This window comes from Hylobates moloch, unplaced genomic scaffold (assembly GCF_009828535.3).
Source record: "Hylobates moloch isolate HMO894 unplaced genomic scaffold, HMol_V3 SCAFFOLD_2, whole genome shotgun sequence".
Lineage (NCBI taxonomy): Eukaryota > Metazoa > Chordata > Mammalia > Primates > Hylobatidae > Hylobates > Hylobates moloch.
In genome coordinates, this window is record NW_026652277.1 from 106,748,903 (window position 1) to 106,769,164 (window position 20,262).

Consider the following 20,262-nt stretch of genomic DNA (forward strand, 5'->3'; position numbering starts at 1 on the left):
TTGTTGAATGCATGAATGATGGGTCATATCTGCTGTGTATGGATTTATCCAGTTCAATTCTCAGGTCAATCTTATTTCCCTTATCCCCAGATGCTTGCAGAACAGCACACAGAAGTTTATGTACTGCCCACAACAATCACCAACTTGGATGTGCTAGTTGAAGCAATGAGTCTTATGAGGTCCCTCAAGATGAGTGGGAAGAACCAAGTGGGGCCAAGAGTAGCTTAGCTGAGTAGCAGTTCTCAAACTTTCAATCTCAGAACCCCCTTACAACTTTTAGAAATTGTTGGGGATTCCAAGGCATTTTCTTTACGTGGATTGTGTCAATATTTATTGTATTAAAAGTAAAACAAAAACTTTAATTTTTTGCAAATCTCTTGATAGAAGAGAGCTGGATTCTCATACCTACATCTGCATTCAATCTATCGAGATGTGTTTTGGTTGGAATGCTTTGGTTGAAATCTGACCTCATACAGATAGGTGATTGGAAAAGGGAGGACCTCAGAGACCCTAGGGTTTCTCTGACCACATTCTGAAACTGCTGTCCTAGAGCAATAGTTGCTGCAACAATGACAACAATCTTCTCTGCGACACAGCCCCCAGCCCTCCGGGAACCCCAGACTCTAATATTGGCACAGAATCCCAGCCTCCAGCCTCTTTGCTTAGAATTGCACAATTTTCCAGTAATGTATGAAACAGCTGGCAGCCTTGCGCAGGACAACTGGATAGAGGTGAGTCCCTGAGGGAGTATGTTTGTCCTGGGTAAAAGCAAGTGGACGAGACATCCGAGAAAAGGATTGACACCTGAAATCCTAGCATTTTGGGAGACCAAGAAGGGAGGATGGCTTGAGCCCAGGAGTTTGAGACCGGCCTGGGCAACATGGCAACACCCTGTTTCTAAAAACAAACAAACCAAAACCCGAAGAAAGTGGCGTGTTGAGGAAAAGAAAACACATCATGCATTCTCAGGAAGGAGAGCCAACAGCTTAAGAAGCTCAGGTACATTAATGAACAAACATGTCTCAGTGCCCAGGCTGAAGAAGAAACAATGAAGCTCAGCCTGCTGGGTGTGTGTGGAAGGAGCTGGCTCTCGGAAGGGGAAAAGTTGGTGACATAATTACACATCTACCTCTGTAACTTCCTGAGTCTAGCTGGCAGAACCACAGCTTTGCCCCCATTCATTGAGGAACTGGTGGGAATATAGCAGACTCTTGCCAGGTACAGCTGTAAGATGAGTAAATCCTCAGTATGTTGGAGTGGCCTTGTAACCATGGGTAGAAAGGACTTAGGTAACACCTTGGGGTTGGTAAGCCCTTCCAGTCATAGGCCAGCACCACCAAGGACACCTTTACTGTGTATTTTGCTTACCTGCTTTACAGAGAAAAGATACAGTCGGCCAGCTGTCAGTAGCCCTAGCCAGGCCCCAAATACCGTTCACCTTCCTTCCATGACAAGTAGTCCAGCTCTGCACTGAAAAAATGAGTGTATGTGACTGCTGGCTGCAACCTGCAAGAGTCACATTTTAGTAAGCAGATAACAAGTCCAACCTTTGTGCTTAGAATTTTCCAAAGCTTTTTCTAAGAAATAAACTATCTCTATTGCGCTTCGTCCTATACTAACTTCTGATAACCTTTTGCATTAAAGCCTACATTGCTATTTAGGAGGCCTAAACATGATCCTTGTTTAACACAACAATTCCCAAGTCTAATACAGTGTTTGGTACACAGAAGGCACTTAAGTTTTTAGTGAAATAAAGTTAAATAAATGAATTCTGATGATCTCTCTCTTTTTTTTGAGACAGAGTCTGACTCTGTTGCCCAGGCTAGAGTGCAATGGCACAATCTCTACTCACTGCAACCTCTGCCTCCCGGGTTCAAGCAATTCTCATGCCTCAGCCTCCCAAGTAGCTGAGATTACAGGCATGGGCCACTTCACCTGGCTAATTTTGTATTTTTAGTAGAGACAGATGTTATTAGTCCATTTTCATACTGCTATAAAGAACTGCCCAAGACTGGGTAATTTAGGGAAAGAAAGAGGTTTAATTGACTCACAGTTCTTCATGGCTGGGGAGGCCTCAGGGAACTTACAATTATGGCAGAAGGCTAATGGGAAGCAAGACACCTTCTTCATGGGGTGGCAGGAGGGAGAAGTGCCAAGTGAAGGGGGGAAGAGCCCCTCAAAACCCATCAGATCTTGCGAGAACTCACTATCACGAGAACAGGATGAGGGAAACCGCCTATGATTCAATTACCTTCACCTGGCCTCTCCCTTGACACGTGGGGATTACAATTAAAGATGAGATTTGGGTGGAAACACAAAGCCTAACCATATAATGGGCTTTCACCACATTGGCCAGGCTGGTCTCAAACTCCCGACCTCAAATGATCCACCCACCTCAGCCTCCCAAAGTGCTAGGATTTTAGGCGTGAACCACCGCACCCAGCCTGACGGTCTTATTTAATGTGAACCAAAAGCATGTGCTTTTCGTACATTATCCCATTTAATTACATTGTTCATGGAAAGCTTGCCTCCTTAAGAAGGTATAAGTTCTTTGAAAGCAAGAAAAGCACAATATATTTGAGGCTTATTAAAGACTTTACACACATCATCCTATACCCACCTATCTTATGGCAGTGCCCCTCAAATCCTTCTCAAAGATACTTTTTTCTTCTTCTTTTATAGTACTAAAAGCTATATTTATTTATCGTTTTGCTACAGAGCAAGACTTGCTTATTTTGGTAAGTCCCACTAATGGTTTTAGGGTGGAGAAAGTTATTTATTTATGGTCTAATGTACTGTTTCCTCTTATTCAGAAACAGTCCCAGCTAAAATGGTTTACTTAAATATGTATTATGTAATCAAATAGGACTACATATTAAAACATATTAAAGCATATAATAGGCCAGGCTCGGTGGCTCACGCCTGTAATCTCAACACTTTAGGTGCCCAGGCAGGAAGATTGCTCGAGGCCAGGAGTTCAAGACCAGCCTGGGCCAACATGGCAAAACCTCATCTCTACTAAAAATACAAAAATTAGCCGGATGTGGTGGTGCAGGCCTGTAGTCCCAGCTATTCAGGAGGCTGAGGCACAAAGATCGCTCGAACCTGGGAGGTGGAGGTTGCAGTGAGTTGAGATCGTGCCACTGCACTCCAGCCTGGGCAACAAAGCAAGACTCCATCTCAAAAAAAAATTAAAAATTAAATAAAAATAAAAATAAAACATATGATGAACATGCCAGGTCCCCTATATCATTTATAATCAAAGAAGCTCTGTTTTTGTCTCTTTAAAATTCAAAAGCTTCCACAAATTTTTACTTAAATCTGTACAGCAGTGCCCTGGGAAGGAAGATGTGATATATCAATAAAAAAACTTGACAGACATTAAAGAGATGAATTAATTAACGGAGAGGCTAGATAGAGGAATTTCCCACTTAGAAAGAATATTTCTGTGTCTAAGAATTCACTTTACTCTGAGCTTAACTGGTGAATTTAAAAAGCACTGAGTTGAAGTCGGGCATGGTGGCTCACGCCTGTAATCCCAGCACTTTGCAGGGCCCAGGCAGGAAGATTGCTTGAGGCCAGGAGTTCGAGACCAGCCTGGCCAACATGGTGAAACCCCATCTCTACTAAAAATATAAAAATTAGCCAGGTATGATGGTGCATGCCTGTAATCCCAGCTTCTCGGAAGGCTGAGGCACAAGAATGGCTTGAACCTGGGAGGTGGAGTTTGCAGTGAGCCAAGATGATGCCACTGCCCTCCAGCCTGAGACTCTGTCTCAAAAAAAAAAAAAAGCACTGAGTTTTTGTTTTTTAATATAACAGCTTTATTGAGATATTTTTCTTTTTTTTCTTTTTTTTTTTCTTTTTGAGATGGAGCCTTGCTCTTGTCGCCATCTTTGTCACTCCATCTTTGAGATGGAGTGCAGTGGCAACATCTTGGCTTACTGCAACCTTCACCTCCCAGGTTCAAGTGATTCTCCTGCCTCAGCCTCCCTAGTAGCTGGGATTACAGGCACTTGCCACCAGGCCTGGCTAATTTTTTTGTGTTTTTAGTAGAGATAGGGTTTCACCATGTTGGCCAAGCTGATCTTGAACTCCTGACCTCAGGTGATCCACCCACCTCGGCCTCCCAAAGTGCTGGGATTACAGGCGTGAGCCACCACGTCCAGCTGATATATTTCATATAGCATAAAATTTACCCTTTTAAAGTTTACAATTCAGTGGATTCTGGTATATTCACAGAATTGTGTAATCATCACCACTATCTTATTTTAGAACCTTTTTTTCAACCCAAAAGAAACTCCATACTTATTTGCAGTCACTCCCCATTGTCTCCCTTCCCCCAGCCCTTGGAAGCCACTAATTTACTTTATGTCTCGATGGTTTTTCTCCTTTCTGGACACTTCATATAAATAGAATCCATGCAAAATTGGCCTTTTGTGTCTGGCTTCTTTCACTGAGCACAATATTCCCATGATTCATCCATGTTGCTGCATGTATCAGTATTTCATTCCTTTCAATGGCCAAATAATATTTCATGTTATGGATATATCTCATCTTGCTTATCCTTTCATTAGTTGATGGACATTTGGATTGTTTCCACTTTTTGGCTATTATGAATAATGCTGATATAAACATTTATGTACACGTTTGTGTGTGCACATATGTTTACAATGATCATGGCTATATACCAAAGAGTAGAATTGCTGAGTCATAAATAACTCTGTTCAACATTTTGAGGAATTGACAAACTATTTCCAAAACAATTCCATCATTTTACAATCCCACCAACATGTATAAGGATTCTAATTTTGCCATATCTTCACCAACACCTATTATTTTCTGTCTTTTTAAATTCTAACCATACTAGTGGATGTGAAGTAGTATCTCATTTCAGCTTTTGATTTGCATTTCCCTAATAACTACAGTAACGATGTTGAACATCTCTTCATGTGCTTATCTGCTATTTATATATCTGCCTTGGAGAAATGTTCATTCAAACCCTTTGCCTTTTTAAAAATTGGTTTGTCTTTTTATTATTAAGTTGTAAGAGTTCTATATATATTCTAGATACAAGTCCCTTGTCAGATATATGATTAGCAAATAATTTCTCCCATTTTGTGTGCTTTTTTTTTTTTTTTTTTTTTTTTCAGAGATAGTCTCGCTCTGTTACCCAGGCTGGAGTGTGGTAGCGTGATCTTGGCTCACTGCAACCTCTGCCTCCTGTGTTCAAGTGATTCTCATGCTTCAGCCTCCTGAGTAGCTGGGAGTAGAGGCGCACGCCACCACCCCTGGCTAATTTTTGTATTTTTAGTAGAGCGGGGGTTTCACCATGTTGGCCAGGCTGGTCTCAAACTCCTGAGCTCAAGTGATCCGCCCACCTCGGCCTCCCAAAGTGCTGGGATTATAGACGCGAGCCACAGCACTCAGCCCCTGCGTGCTGAGTTCTATCCATCCATACTTCCTTCCTTCCTTTCTCTTTTTTTTTTTTGAGATAGACTGTCACTCTGTTGCCCAGGCTAGAGTGCAGTGGCACGATCTCAGCTCACTGCAACCTCTGCCTCCTGGGTTCAAGCGATTCTCCTGTCTTAGCTTCCTGAGTAGCTAGGATTACAGGTGTGTGCCATCATACCTGGCTTATTTTTGTATTTTTAGTAGAGATGGGTTTTCACCATGTTGGCCAGGCTGGTCTCGAACTACTGACCTCAGGTGATCCACCTGCCTCGGCCTCCCAAAGTGCTGGAATTACAGGCGTGAGCCACCATGCCCGGCCGCTACCCTTAATTCTAAATTATTTCCCTTTCCTTGTCTGGAAAATAAATGGGTTCTAAAGACTCCCAGAGTGGCAAAATAGGGTGCATATACACTGGTCAGTGACCAGGGAGTATGAGAAGCCAAGGGATTCATGTGATCCATCTTCTAAAATACCGGTACCACTCAAAGATTGTAAAGTAAGCGGAATCTTGCTTTTTCACATATGAAAATCTGGAAAAGAAAGAAACCGTATGCACTGAGCAAATAGAAAATTTGGCACTTTTGAGAACCTGGTGGCAATGGTGTTGCTGTTGTATCAAAGTAATAAGGGTGAGTGAATTTTGAGAGATAAATTATGCCTGACCATTGGAACCAGTGAGCAGCCGAACATGTGACAGCAGTAAGCCTCCAAAACCTAATTTTTTGGAAAAACAAGCCAGTCAGCTTACAACCAGTGTTTATGATTTTTTATTTTCCTTTTCAAGAGACAGGGTCTCCTTCTGTCACCTAGGCTGGAATGCAGTGGAGCGATGATAAATATTAATAGCACCTCTGTAGCAGAAACTACTGTATCAAAAAGAAGTATAGGATATTCTTAGATGTTCATCTAAAATATGGATTTTAACCTGTGGTAAATGTGCTCAAACCAAAACCTTCTCTTGAGAATATCCTGACCAAAAATGGCCAGAGACTTTGTTCCTGCAGCCAGAGAAATCACTCACATATGCCAGATGAGGGTGTAGTATATAGACTATATAAAGAACACTTACAACTCAATGACAAAAAGACAACCCGATTAAAAAATGGGCAAAGGATTTGCCTTAGTCTATTTGGGCTGCCACAACAAAATATCATAGACTGTGGCTTATAAATAACAGAAATGTATTTCTTACAGTTCTGGAGGCTGGAAGTCCAAGATCAAGGCACTGGTAGATTCATTGTCTGGTGAGGCCTCACTCCCCCATAGACTATCATCTTTTTATTATTAACTCACACAGTGGAAGGGGGCAAGGGATCTCTCCAGGTTCTCTCTTATACAGGCACTAACCCATTCATGAGGGTTCTGTCCTCATAACCTAATCTCCTCCCAAATGCCCTTCCTCCTAATATCACCACCTTGTGGATTAGAATTTCAACATATGAATTTGGGGAACAGACATTTAAGGACTTAAATTTAAGGATGTTCAAGGACTTAAATAGACACGCTCACTTCGGCATCACATACACTTGTTTGTTCATTTTATATATTTTTTATTTTTATTTTCATTTTGAGACTGGGTCAGGAGGCTGAGGTAGGAGGATCACTTGGACCTGGGAAGTGGAGGCTGCAGTAAGCTGTGATTGTGCCACTGCACTCCAGCCTGAGTGACAGAGTGAGACCCTGTCTTAAAAAGGCAAAAAAAAACAACCATGTTGTTGTTTGAAGTAAAGTAAGTACTACCAGGTCTAAAACAATCCCAGAGGTCTCCTGGACTCCCTCTAACCACCCTTGCTTCCTGTCTGCTCCCTCCTCCCCCAGACAACCTTTCAATCCTTCTTCTTCCTTCAGTGTATACCTTCATATTTTAAAATAAAATGCATATAGTTTTATACACACACACACACACACACACACACACATATATATATATTTTTTTAGACAGAGTCTCGCTTTGTTGCCCAGGCTGGAGTGCAATGGTGCAATCTCAGCTCACTGCAACCTCTGCCTCCCAGGTTCAAGCGATTCTCCTGCCTCAGCCTCCTGAGTAGCTGGGATTACAGGCATGCACCACCATGCCCGGCTAATTTTGTATTTTAATAGAGACAGGTTTTCACCATGTTGGTTAGGCTGGTCTCAAGTGATCCACCCACCTCGGCCTCCCAAAGTGCTGGGATTATAGGCGTGAGCTGCCGTGTCTGGCCGTGTCTGGCTAATTTTTTTGTATTTTTAGTAGAGATGGGGTTTTGCCATGTTGGCCACGCTGGTCTGGAACTCCTGACCTCAGGTAATCTGCCCACCTCAGCCTCCCAAAGTGCTGGGATTATAGGCATGAGCCACTGTGCCTGGCCCGTAGAGTGCTATAATTTTTATACCTTGGTTTTAGATATAAACTGATGACTTCTACTATGAAGATGAGGTTTTTAGCTCTAGTATTACCCAGAATGTCATCTAAAGACATTTAAATATATACATACATTCTCCTTCCCCATCCTCCTAATACAATTATGTCATAAGTTTGAATTCTATTGATATTTATGTTTACATGTATAACGAATTGTGCTATAGAGACTATTTCTTGTACTTTTTCTTTTTTTTTGCAATTAATAAGTGCTTACACTTGCTTGAAGAAGTGAATGATATGCCTTCCCAAAATATACCAAATTGGTATTTTGATTATTTTGAGTTGAAAACATTGGAGATGTTGTAGTTTCGGAAAGAGCAAGCTGACCATCTTCTCCCGCATGCAGCAAGCCATCAACATTCCTCTGGGAGGGGCACTCTCCCGCACAAGGCTCAAAAAAGAGCCATTATCCCAGAGTGGGATTGCAACGTACCTGACAAATATACTTACGGAAATCACCCTTATCTTCCATATATCTCCTAGTGACACCCCTGGAAATGTATTGCTCCCACTCAGGTCCCCTTTGTTCTGTGCTTTCTTCTCAGATTCATCATTCTTTGTCCCAAAAGTATAAAAAAACACTGTCTTGCTTTGGCCATTTCTTTGGACTTGACGCTCTTGTGAAGATCCCCATGTATGTGTAATACTAATGAATTTGGGCCAGGTGCGGTGGCTCACGCCTATAATCCCAGCACTTTGAGAGGCCAAGGCAGGCGGGTCTCTTGAGGTCAGGAGTTCGATACTAGTCTGGCCAAACATGGTGAAACCTCATCTCTACTAAAAAAAATTAGCCGAGTGTGGTGGCACATGCCTGTAATCCCAGCTACTCCGGAGGCTGAGGCAGGAGAATCACTTGAACCTGGGAGGTGGAGGTTGCAGTAAGCTGAGATACTACCACTGCACTCCAGCCTGGGTGATAGAGGGAGACCGTCTCAAAACAAAACAAAACTAATGAATTTGTATGCTTTTCTCTTGTTAATCTGCATGGTGTCGATTTGGTTTCTAGAACCAGCTGAAGAACCCACCTAAGACCAAAAGGGGGACTAGAAGTGATCTCTGGCTCTCCTACACTCTTTTCTTTAACCTCATTTTTTATTTACCCAGCATTTATTCATCCCCAAGGTCTCTGCCGGAAGTGTACATCTCTTCTTAAGTTCTCCAAACATACTGAGAATTCCAGCAATTTCATCTTCTTCTTTGAAACCTTCCCCTTGCCCCAGGACTCATCTGTCCTCCTGCTGCAGGCTGGGCTAGTCGGCTCTCTCGCCCTCTTGTACAGATGCCATATGGAGACTGCCTCTTACCCTCCCTCCAGAAATTCCTCTCACTCTTCTCCGGAGTGAGCTCCCATGCGTCCTAGATTCCATGTCTTATTGTTTCTTGGTTTACTCTCTTCAGTGAAGCACTTCTTCCGGTAGCTTCCTGGAAAAGATTGCATCGGGAATAAATTTCTTGAGGTGTTATGTGTTTGGAAGATTTTTATTCTACTCTTATGTCTGATTGACAGTTTGGTAGGAAACAGACTTCTAAGTTGGAATTAATTTACCCTTGAAATTTTGAAGTCATTGTTCATTGTCCTGTAGCTTCAAACTGAGATTTCAGATACTATTCCAATTCTGATGCTTTCTGTGTGACCCGTTTTTCCCTTAGAAAGACTGGGCTGAGAGTGGGGCTCACGCCTGTAATCTCAGCACTTTGGGAGGCTGCCGTGGGAGTGTCACTTGAGTGCAGTTGTTTGAGACCAGCCAGGGCAACACAAGGAGATTCTATCAATACAAATATATATATTTTTTAATTAGCCGGGCATGGCAGACGCCATACTAAAAGCCAAAATGGCTGCCGTGAGGAGGCCCGCACTGCGTAGCTAGTGAAGGTTGGGGAGCAAGATTCTGCGGGAAAGAGAGAGGGGGTCTCCAGGAAAAGCCGTTGAGAGGACCATCACACCCCAAGCGGCACAGGTTCCAGTTACAGCCATCCCTTGTCATAAGTCATAACTTTTGAACTATATTTGGAAAAATACTGTCCAGGAAAGAAAAACGATAAAATTTTTCCTCATGGTGAATAAACAAGGGCAGACTCGACTTTTTAAGTACTATGAACATGTGGATATTAATAAGCGTACACTTCTGGAAACAGAAGTCATAAAGAGCTGTCTCTCCTCGATCCAATGAACAACACTCTTTCATTGAATATAAGGATTTTAAGCTGATAGATCGGCAGTATGCAGCTCTCTTCATTGTGGTTGGAGTTAATGACACTGAGAACAAGATGGCTATTTATGAATTCATTCATAACTCTGTGGAAGTTTTAGATGAGTATTTCAGCTGAGTAAGTGAATTAGATATAATGTTTAATTTGGATAAAGTACACATCATTCACATCATTTTGGATGAGATGGTGTTAAATGGCTGCATTGTGGAAACTAACAGGGCAAGAATTTTTGCCCCTCTACTAATTCTTGATAAGATGTCAGAAAGCTGAAAGGAAGTCTCTTCCAGACAACATGGATGTATCAGAAATGCGAATACCATGGAATACATCTCAACATCTGTAACCCAGAAGAATCTGGAAGACCACAATTACAGAATGGGGTATCCTTCCAAAGACATTATAAATAGGCATTTTGCACAGTTCCTAAAAAGAAAACAAAACTGTACTTTAAAACATGTACAAAGAAAAAAATTTTTTTGAACTGAGAGCGAAGTTTTACTTTCTAATTGTGAACATATCTTTCCTACTTCTTTAAATTCTGTTGAGCACCTAAGGAACACTTCTTGGTCTATGCTTCTTTTTGCAAACTGAATTCAGGAATAGCAGGATGGTAGTGGGAAGAAAGTATGGCAGTTTTCTGTCAGCCAATAAAGTTTTAAAATTTAAACACAAGGCATTTTGAGTAACGTTGTTTTCTGAAGGCGTCTTTTGTTTGAGACGGAGTCTAGCTCTGTCACCTGGCGCATTCTCGGCTCGCTGCAGCCTCTGCTTACTGGGTTCGAGCGATTCTCCTGCCTCAGCCTCCCAAGTAGCTGGAACTGCAGGCATGCGCCACCACACCTGGCTAATTTTTGTGTTTTTAGTGGAGATGGGGTTTCACTGTGTTGGCCAGGCTGTTCTTGAACTCCTGGCCTCTGGTGTTCTGCCCGCCTCGGCCTCCCAAGGTGCTGGGATTACAGGCATGAGCCACCACGCCCAGCCAAGAGGTGTTTTGTTTTAGTTTTTTGTTTTTTTTAAGAGAAGCAGGTCTTGCTGTGTTGTCCAGGCTGGACTGCAGTGGCTATTCACAAGCATGATCATGTTGTACTACAACCTTGAACCTTCTGGGCCTAGCTTTAAAAGCTTTGTAATGTGGGGCTGGTGCAGTGGCTCACACCTGTAGCCCCTGCACTTTGGGAAGCTGAAGAGGGAGGATCGCTTGAGGCCAGAAATTCGAGACCAGGCTGAGCAACATAGACCTCGTCTCTACAAAAAGTGCAGGGGTTAGCCAGGTGTGGTGGCGCATGCCTGTGGTCTCGACTGCTTGGGAGTCTGAGGCAGAAGGATTGCTTGAGCCCAGGAGTTCGAGTCTGCAGTGAGCTATGATTGTGTCACTGCACTCCAGCCTGGGTGACAGAGTAAAACCTTGTCTCAAAAATAAAAAAGTCCGAGGATGGTGGCTCAGGCCTGTAATCCCAACACTTTGGGGGGCCACGGCAGGAGGACTGCTTGAGCCCATTAGTTCAAGACCAGCGTGGACAACACAGCAAGACCATATCTCTACAAAAAATAAATAATTAGCCAGGTGCGGTGGCTCATGCCTGTAGTCCTAGCACTTTGGGAGGCTGAGGTGGGCGGATCACTTGAGGTCAGGAGTTTGAGACCAGCCTGGCCAACATGGTAAAACCTTGTCTCTACTAAAAATACAAAAAAATTAGCCAGGCATGGTGGCAGGTGCCTCTAATCCCAGCTGCTCAGGAGGCTGAGGCGGTAGAATTGCTTGAAACCAGGAGGCGGAGGTTGCAGTGAGCCAAGATCATGCCACTGCACTCCAGCCTGGGCGACAGAGCGAGACTCTGTCTCTAAAAATAAATAAATAACTAATTAAAAAGTTAGCCAGTTGTGGTGGTGAGCACCTGTACTCCTAACTACTCAAGAGGCTGGGTGGGAGGATTGATCAAGTCCAGGAGTTTGAGGCTGCAGTGAACTATGATCACAACATTGCACTCCAACCTGGGTAATGGAGTGAGGCCCTGCCTCAAAAAAACCAAAGCAAAACAAAAAAACTTTTATAACGTGTACCTAATAAAGATTGCAGAGTTAAATTTTATTTGCCAGTTTGTAAAAGCCTTTGATATTCATTTTAAGGGCACTTAGTAATTACAATGCCATTATGTAATTAACTCTATAGAGAACATTACTTTCAAATAATGGATGGTCAGACATTAAGAGAGCCCCTACAGCTATCCTTTATGCCCCCTTTTTTGTTTGTTTTTTGGAGACAGCATCTGCCTCTGTCTCCCAGGCCGGAGTGCAGTGGTGTGATCACGCCTCGCTGCAGCCTGTGCCTCCTGGGCTGGGGTGGTCCTCCCGCCTCAGCCTCCCAAGTAACTGGGACCACAGGCGCGCACCCTCTCCACCCAGCTAATTTTTGTATTTTGTTGTAGAGATAGGGTTTTGCCATGTTGTCCAGACTAGTCTCGAATTCCAGCAGTCCACATGATCCACCGGCCTTCGCCTCAGGCCTGAGCCACTGTGCCCAGTCTTTTTATGCCACATTTTAAAGGGTTTGCTTATTACTAAGCTTACTGTTAATGAAATTTAGTTCAAAGTTTAAAAGTAGAATGTAGCCAGGCACAGTGGCTTATGCCTGTGATCCCAGCACTTTGGGAGGCCGAGGTGGGTGGATCATTTGAGGTCGGGAGTTCAGGACCAGCTTGGCCAACATGGTGAGACCCTGTTTCTACTAAAGGTGCAAAAAGGTTAGCTGGGCATGGTGGTACACGCCTGTGATCCCAGCTGCTTGGGAGGCTGTGGTGGGAGGATTGCTTGGGCCCGGGGGTCGGAGGTGGCAGTGAGCTGAGATTAAGATCATACCACTGCACTCCAGCCTGGGCAACAGAGCAAGACTCTGTTTCAAAAAAAAAGAAAAGAAAAAAAAAAGTAACTGTCTCCCATCTCAAAAAACAAAAAAGAAAAAGAAAAAAAAAAGTAACTGTCTCCCATCTCAAAAAAAAAAAAGTAGAATGCAAGAAAATGTCTCTGTACAGGTAGGCATGAAATGAATCCTTCTCTTCCTCCCTCTTACTCCTTTAACCCCTTCTCCTTCAATGTCTTGAAGTAAATTACTGTCATTACAGAAGAGCAACACACTGCATCCCCCTAAAACCTTTCTATATGCTTTCGCTACCCAGTTAACAGAAGAATATACAGAACTGTCTTAGGCGAAAATATGTACAGTCGTCCCTCCCTTATCCACCATTTCGCATTCTGTGGTTTGTGTTACTCATGGTCAACTAAGGTCCCAAAATATTGAAAGAAAATTCCAGAAATAAACAATGCATAAGTTTTAAACTGCAAAAATAAATAAATAAATAATAAGATTTTAATTTTTTGTCTTCCTTCCTTCCTTTCTTTTCTTTCTTTTGAGATGAAGTCTTATTCTGTCATCCAAGCTGGAGTGCAGTGGCACGATCTCAGCTCACTGCAACCTCCGCCTCCCAAGTTCAAACTATTCTCCTGCCTCAACCTCCTTGAGTAGCTGGGATTACAGGGGCATGCCATCACACCCAGCTAATTTTTATATTTTAACCAGAGACTGGGTTTCTCCATGTTGGTCAGGCTGGTCTCAAACTCCTGACCTCAAGTGATCAACCCGCCTCAGCCTCCCAGAGTGCTGGGATTACAAGCATGAGCCACCGCGCCCGGCCTCTTTTTTTTAGTTTATAGCATGTGGGGTGAGGAAGCACGGATCCTGGAGGTACTGCAATACCAGGTCTATGCGTGGAGTGGATGGAGCACGCTCCTATTCCATCTCCCTGCTCCAAAAATCCATTTAATATATTGTCCTCAGACAGACGACGTATCAGATGTTAAACTGATAAGAAGAGACACTGTACTTGATCTTAGGCAAAAAGCCAAGAAGCGATTTTAAAAAGATATTAATGATCATCTCTTTTATTATTATGTTTCTTGATGTAGGACTCATTTCACACATTGTGCTGAGCACTCAGTGAGCTACTTCAACCTGCAGACTCATGTTTTTCAGTTCTGGTGTATTTGCATAAATTTTTTTTTGTTAATTTCCTCTCTTCATTTACTCGGTTTTCTCTGTCTGGAATTCCTATTTGAAATATTGGGCCTCCTGGACAGATCTTCTTTCCCTTTTCCTTCTTTTCAAATTCATCCTTAAATTTTACTTTCGGGGAGATTGTCTTAAATTTGCTTGTATTTTTCAATTTCAAATTTTTATTTCTGTCACAATAAATATTTTAAATTTTCCTTCCCTCCTACCTTCCTTCCTCTTTCCTTCTTTCCTTCCCTCTCTCCCTTCTTCCCTCCCTCCCTCTTCTCTTTCTTTCCTTTTCTTTCTCTTTCTTTCTTTCCTTCCTTTCTTCTTTCTTCCTTTTTTCTGTCTTTATCTATCTCTCTTTCTCTTTCTTCCTTTTTTTTTTTTTTTTTGACAGGGTCTTGCTCTGTCATCCAGGCTGGACTGCAGTGATATGACCATGGCTCACTCTAGCCTTGACCTCTTTGGCTCAAGCGATCCTCCCACCTAAGCCTCCTGGGAAGCTGGGACTACAGGTGCATGCCATCACACCTAGCTAATTTTTTATTTTTTGTAGAGACAGGGGTCTCCCTATGTTGCCCAGGCTGGTCTTAAACTCCTGGGCTCAAGTGATCCTTCTATCTCAGCCTCCCAAAATGCTGGGATCACAGGCATGAGCCACCGTGTCCAGCCAGGAGTTTTCTTTTTTTTTATTATTATTATACTTTAAGTTCTAGGGTACACGTGCACAATGTGCAGGTTTGTTACATATGTATACATGTGCCATGTTGGTGTGCTGCACCCATTAACTCGTCATTTACGTTAGGTATTTCTCCTAATGCTATCCCTCCCCCCTCCCCCCACCTCACAACAGGCCCCAGTGTGTGATGTTCCCCTTCCTGTGTCCAAGTGTTCTCATTGTTCAATTCCCACCTATGAGTGAGAACATGTGGTGTTTGGTTTTCTGTCTTTGCGACAGTTTGCTCAGAATGATGGTTTCCAGCTTCATCTATGTCCCTACAAAGGACATGAACTCATCCTTTTTTATGGCTGCATAGTATTCCATGGTGTATATGTGCCACATTTTCTTAATCCGGTCTATCATTGATGGACATTTGGGTTGGTTCCAAGTCTTTGCTATTGTGAATAGTGCCACAATAAATATATGTGTGCATGTGTCTTTATGGCAGCATGATTTATAATCCTTTGGGTATATGCCCAGTAATGGGATGGCTGGGTCAAATGGTATTTCTAGTTCTAGATCCTTAGTTTTCTTGAAGTGACTTTCTCTTATCTATTACTGCACAACAAACTACCCCAAAACATAATAGCTCAAAATAACCTTGAAGAAGACAAAAGGGATAGAGAGAGGAACCACTTTATTTGCTCACAATTTTATAACTTGGGCTAGGCTCTGCTGGTCAGATTCTCAGCTGGGTGTGGTGGCCCATGCCTGTGATCCCACCAAGTTTTAAAAATTTTTTTTATTGCATCTTGTTTTTGTTTCATGTATGTACTATATTCCTAACACATTGAGGCTATTAATTAGAGGGGCTTTAAACATTTTTTCTTCTGCTGTATTTATGTCCTACAGGTTCCTTTTATTCCTATTTAATTGTATGTGTGATTTGATCCTCAAAAATTAAGTCACCCTTGCCTGACTGCTTACACTTTAGGATACTGCAGTAAGAGGCCGATTGTATGCTCTGAGTTTGTTGGGACTCAGAAACCAGTATCCCAAAATATAGTGCTTTGATATGCTGAATGGAAGAAGCTTCAAGTTTTCTCTGACCACACTCCCCACCATCTCTCCCAAAGCACGGGATCAAGCTGAAGTTCCTTCATCTGCCTAAGATCCAGACTCACCAAAAGGAACAATTTTTTTCTTCCTCTTCCTGTAAGACCACATCTGAAGAGACTCTTTCAGGAGATAATGTATAAATTAAGCTCTGTTCCCCTATCATTCATTCTCTTTACTAATCCTCTAAACAGAATGCTGCTGCTTCTTCCTCCCACAGCCTTTTTGTCTGGATGATATAGAAGCTTCTAAACTCCCCTGTGGAGTAAGTAATCACTCTGTGATTCTCCCCAGGTAAAATTTCTATGCCTTTTCTCCAATTAATGTCTTTTGTGAGCTGATTTTTCAGCAAACCTTCAGAGGGCAAAGAGCAAGTTTTCCCTTGGCCCCTGCAGTTCACTGGCTTATGGACTTCCCTATGGGATGATCTAGCTATCTATCTGGCTGGGCTCTATGGTTTTTTTTTTTTTTTTTTTTTTGGGGGGGGACAGGGTTTTAGTCTGTCACCCAGGCTGGAGTGCAGTGGCACAATCATGGTTCACTGCAGCCTCAACCTCCCAGGCTCAAGTGATCCTCCCACCTCAGCCTCCTGAATATCTGGGACTGCAGGCCCATACCTCTATGCCCAGCTAATTTTTTACTCTTTGCAGGGGTGGGGGGTCTCACCATGTCGCCCAGGCTGGTCTCCAACTCCTGGGCTCAAGTGATCCTCTGGCTGGACTGTATCTTAAAGAACATTAGAAATTAAAGAATATGAGTGTCAATATTTAAACTAATCACATTATATGCACTTGCATATGTTAAGAATAACTGTAATATGTTAATTTACTAGTTATGCTAAAATATCACCCTTTTCTCTCCCCTGAAAGTCAAAAAGCTAATGCCATCATTTTAGATATAGCATTTATAGCAATGAGTCATATTTGGCTGTGAATCATAATCAATATCTCAAATAAAACTTGGCAGAATATCAGCCACACAGGTTCATCCTGAGCTTTCCTGTGAAGGTGGCTGTGCTTGTTCTTCAGCTCTGAAATCCAAACACACTTCTGGTCTTTCTCTGTGTGTTCAGGAATTTAAAAAATTACATAACTTAGGGAATGTCAGTTTTGTCTTCTTGTACAAACCTTAAATTTTTGAGGATGAAATAAAAACATTATAAAGATAACTCGCTGGGCGTGATGGTTCACGCCTGTAATCCCAGGACTTTGGAAGGCTGAGATGGGCAGATCACTTGAGGCCAGGATTTCGAGATCAGCCTGGCCAACAGGGTGAAACCCCGTCTCTACTGAAAATACAAAAATTAGCTGGGTGTGGTGGTGCGCGCCTGTAGTCCCAACTTCTTGGAGGCTGGGGTGAGAGAATCACTGGAACCCGGGAGGCAGAGGTTGCAGCGAACCAAGATCACACCACTGCACTCCAGCCTGGATGACAGAGTGAGACCCTGTCTCAAAAAAAAAAAAAAAGATAACTCAGGCAATGTCAATTTGATTTGTTTTGCACAAATCCTAAATTTTTCTGGACATTATAAGGACATGAAAATGTTTTTTTCTTAGTACGAATTGCCAGAAAATCATTAATCAAATCTCATTTTTCTTATGTTCCGGTGTTACAACTAAAGAAAAAACTCTCTATACAGTCTCATTCAGGTTAAAAAATTACAAGCATTTCTTCAAAACAAGTGTTCATTTTGTAACCTTTTACTATCACATAGTTGAAAGAGCTCTGCAGCTTGAAATTTTATTCTGTCCTATCATTTTAAATTCAAATACTGTAAAAATTGGGGCACTGCAGTATTTTGTAAAAATGAAATATGCTATTTCCTTATGGAATTGTTGCTGACTAGAAGGACGAGAATGAACTGACTGTCCTGAGGCCTGAAAAGTAAAGGAGATTTGGCAGGGTGTGTTTCAATCCACTTTCCTTAATTTATTTTAAACTTCTTGAAAATAATTTCACTCCCATTCTGGAGATGTCAAGTGAAATAACCAAGGATAACTAGAATGATTAAATAAATAGATTTCCATATTTTGCACAAGAGTAGGAACACTTTTTGTATATATAGTTCACAGGCAACTAAAAAGCAACTTAGTTATTTGAGGATTCTTTTGTTTTTAAGAGAGAAAACATAAAAATTTCAATTCATTAGAATTTTTTTTTTCTTTCTTGGGGGAACAGAGTCACTCTGTTGCCCAGGCTGGAGTGAAGTGATACAATCATGGCTTACTGCAGCCTCAGCCTCCCAGGCTGAAACAATCCTCTCCCCTCAGCCTCCTGAGTAGCTGGGACTATAGTTGTGTGCCATCATGCTCAGCTAATTTTTTACATTTTTTGTAGAGACAAGGTGTTGCTATGTTGCCCAGGCTGGACTCAAACTCCTAGCCTCAAGTGATTCTCCTCCTGCCTCAGCCTCCCAAAGTGTTGAGATTACAAGTGTGAAACCACTGTACCCAGCTTCATCAGGCTTGAAAGTGAAGAACATGAAAAATAAAACCTGGCTGGGCACGGTGGCTTATACCTGTAATCCCAGCACTTTGGGAGGATGTGGTGGGAAGATCACTTGAGCCCAGGAGTTCAAGAGCTGCCTGAGCAACATAGCCAGACCTTGTGTCTACAAAAAAAAATAAAAAATTACCCTGGCTTGGTGGCGTGAGCCTCTAGTCCCAGCTACCCAGAGACTGAGGTGGCAGGATTGCTCAAGCCAGGGAGGTCAAGGCTGCAGTGAGCCATGATCGCACCACTGCACTCCAGCCTGGGTGACACAGTGAGAACTTGTCTCAAAAGAAAAAAGGAAGAAAGGAAGGAAGGAACGAAGGAGGAAGGGAGGGAGGGGGAGAGGGAGGAAGGAAGGAAGGAAGGAAGGAAGGAAGGAAGGAAGGAAGGAAGGAAGGAAGGAAGGAAAAGAGAGAGAGAAACAGAGACAGAAAGAGAGAGAAAACCTTATTAAACCAGGATAATCAGATGGGCACGGTGACTCAAGTGCTGTAATCCCAACACTTTGGGAGACTGAGGCAGGTGGATCACTTGAGGTCAGGAGTTCGAGACCAGCTGAGTCAACATAGTGAAACCTCGTCTCTACTAAAAATACAAAAATTAGCCAGGCATGGCAGCAAGCTTCTGTAGTCCCAGCTACTCAGGAGGCTGAGGCAGGAGAATCGCTGGAACCAGGGAGGTGAAGTTTCCAGTGAGTTGAAACTGTGCCACTGCACTCCAGCCTGGGTGACAGAGTGAGACTCTGCCTCAAAAAAACAAAAAATCACGGCTGGTTGCCGTGGCTCACACCTGTAATCCCAGCACTTTGGGAGGCCAAGGCAGGCAGATCACTTGAGGTCAGGAATTCAAGACCAGCCTGGCCAACTTAGTGAAACCCCGTCTCCACTAAAAATACAAAAAAATCAGCCAGGTGTAGTGGTGGGCGCCTGTAATCCCAGCTACTCTGGAGGCTGAGACAGGAGAATTGCTTGAACCCAGGAGGCGGAGGTTGCAGTGAGCTGAGATCGCGACACTGCATTCCAGCCTGGGTGACAAAGTAAGAATCTGTCTCAAAAAATAAAAATAAAAATAAATAAAGATAGTCATATTTTCTTTCCGAATTGTCCTGTTGGTTTTCATATCCCTGTCAAAGCTATCGTTCCTCTCTAAGTCAACTAGATTTGGAAATCCAGGAGCCAATCTTTTACTCTTCTTTCTTCTCGCCTCTCCTGACCCTCATATTTCCTACCCTGTCTGGTCCCCCAGCTTGACCAATGTCACCAGTTGGGAGGGAGGGAGGGAAGGAAGGAAAGAAGGAAGGAAGGGAGGAAGGGAGGGAGAGAGGAAGGAAGGAAGGAATTCAATTTTCCAAGAGAAGTCAGAAATTCCTAGAGTTGCCCTAGGATTCTTACTTCCTGAAGTTGCCCTAGATTTCTTACTTTCATTCCTAAAAAAACTCCACCTCATAAAACTACTACATTGGCCTGGCCAATCCTCTCAATGCTTGTCTGTCCACAGTTTCTGAAATGGACCTAAGTGGTTCCTTATAGACAGGTGCCTCACCATCCTGGCCAGAAGCCATCCCTCACAGGTCTAGTAAGAGAGTTCTGTTGAATGTAGATGATATTGACTAATCATCCAATTATCCTGTCTGGACCAATCCATATTGAACCAATCAGCTTCCCTCTCTCTGGAATTTGAACTTTAGGTAAACAGCGAGCTAGGTGGTGGTGATAGTAGAAGTAGAAATACAGAAAAAGAACAAACAGAAAGAGTGGTTGAGTCTTTTAGAGTAAGGCTCAACAAACATCTGCTAAGAAGTAACAAATAACCTAGTAGTTAAGGCTATATTGGATCTTGAATCAATTTTGAGTTTCTAAATGTCATTTCAAGTCGGT

The 20,262-nt window shown here is 42.7% G+C and overlaps 1 non-coding gene and 1 pseudogene across 1 annotated transcript; one reads left to right on the forward strand and one right to left on the reverse strand.

Moving 5' to 3' along the window:
• The first annotated feature begins 686 nt into the window (after positions 1-686).
• On the forward strand, positions 687-10,434 carry LOC116476769 (AP-4 complex subunit sigma-1-like; annotated as a pseudogene).
• Positions 10,435-13,784: 3,350 nt separating this feature from the next.
• On the reverse strand, positions 13,785-13,975 carry LOC116477907 (U2 spliceosomal RNA). The gene has a single exon (XR_004250679.1). It is a non-coding gene; the product is annotated as a U2 spliceosomal RNA (small nuclear RNA).
• Positions 13,976-20,262: the final 6,287 nt, after the last annotated feature.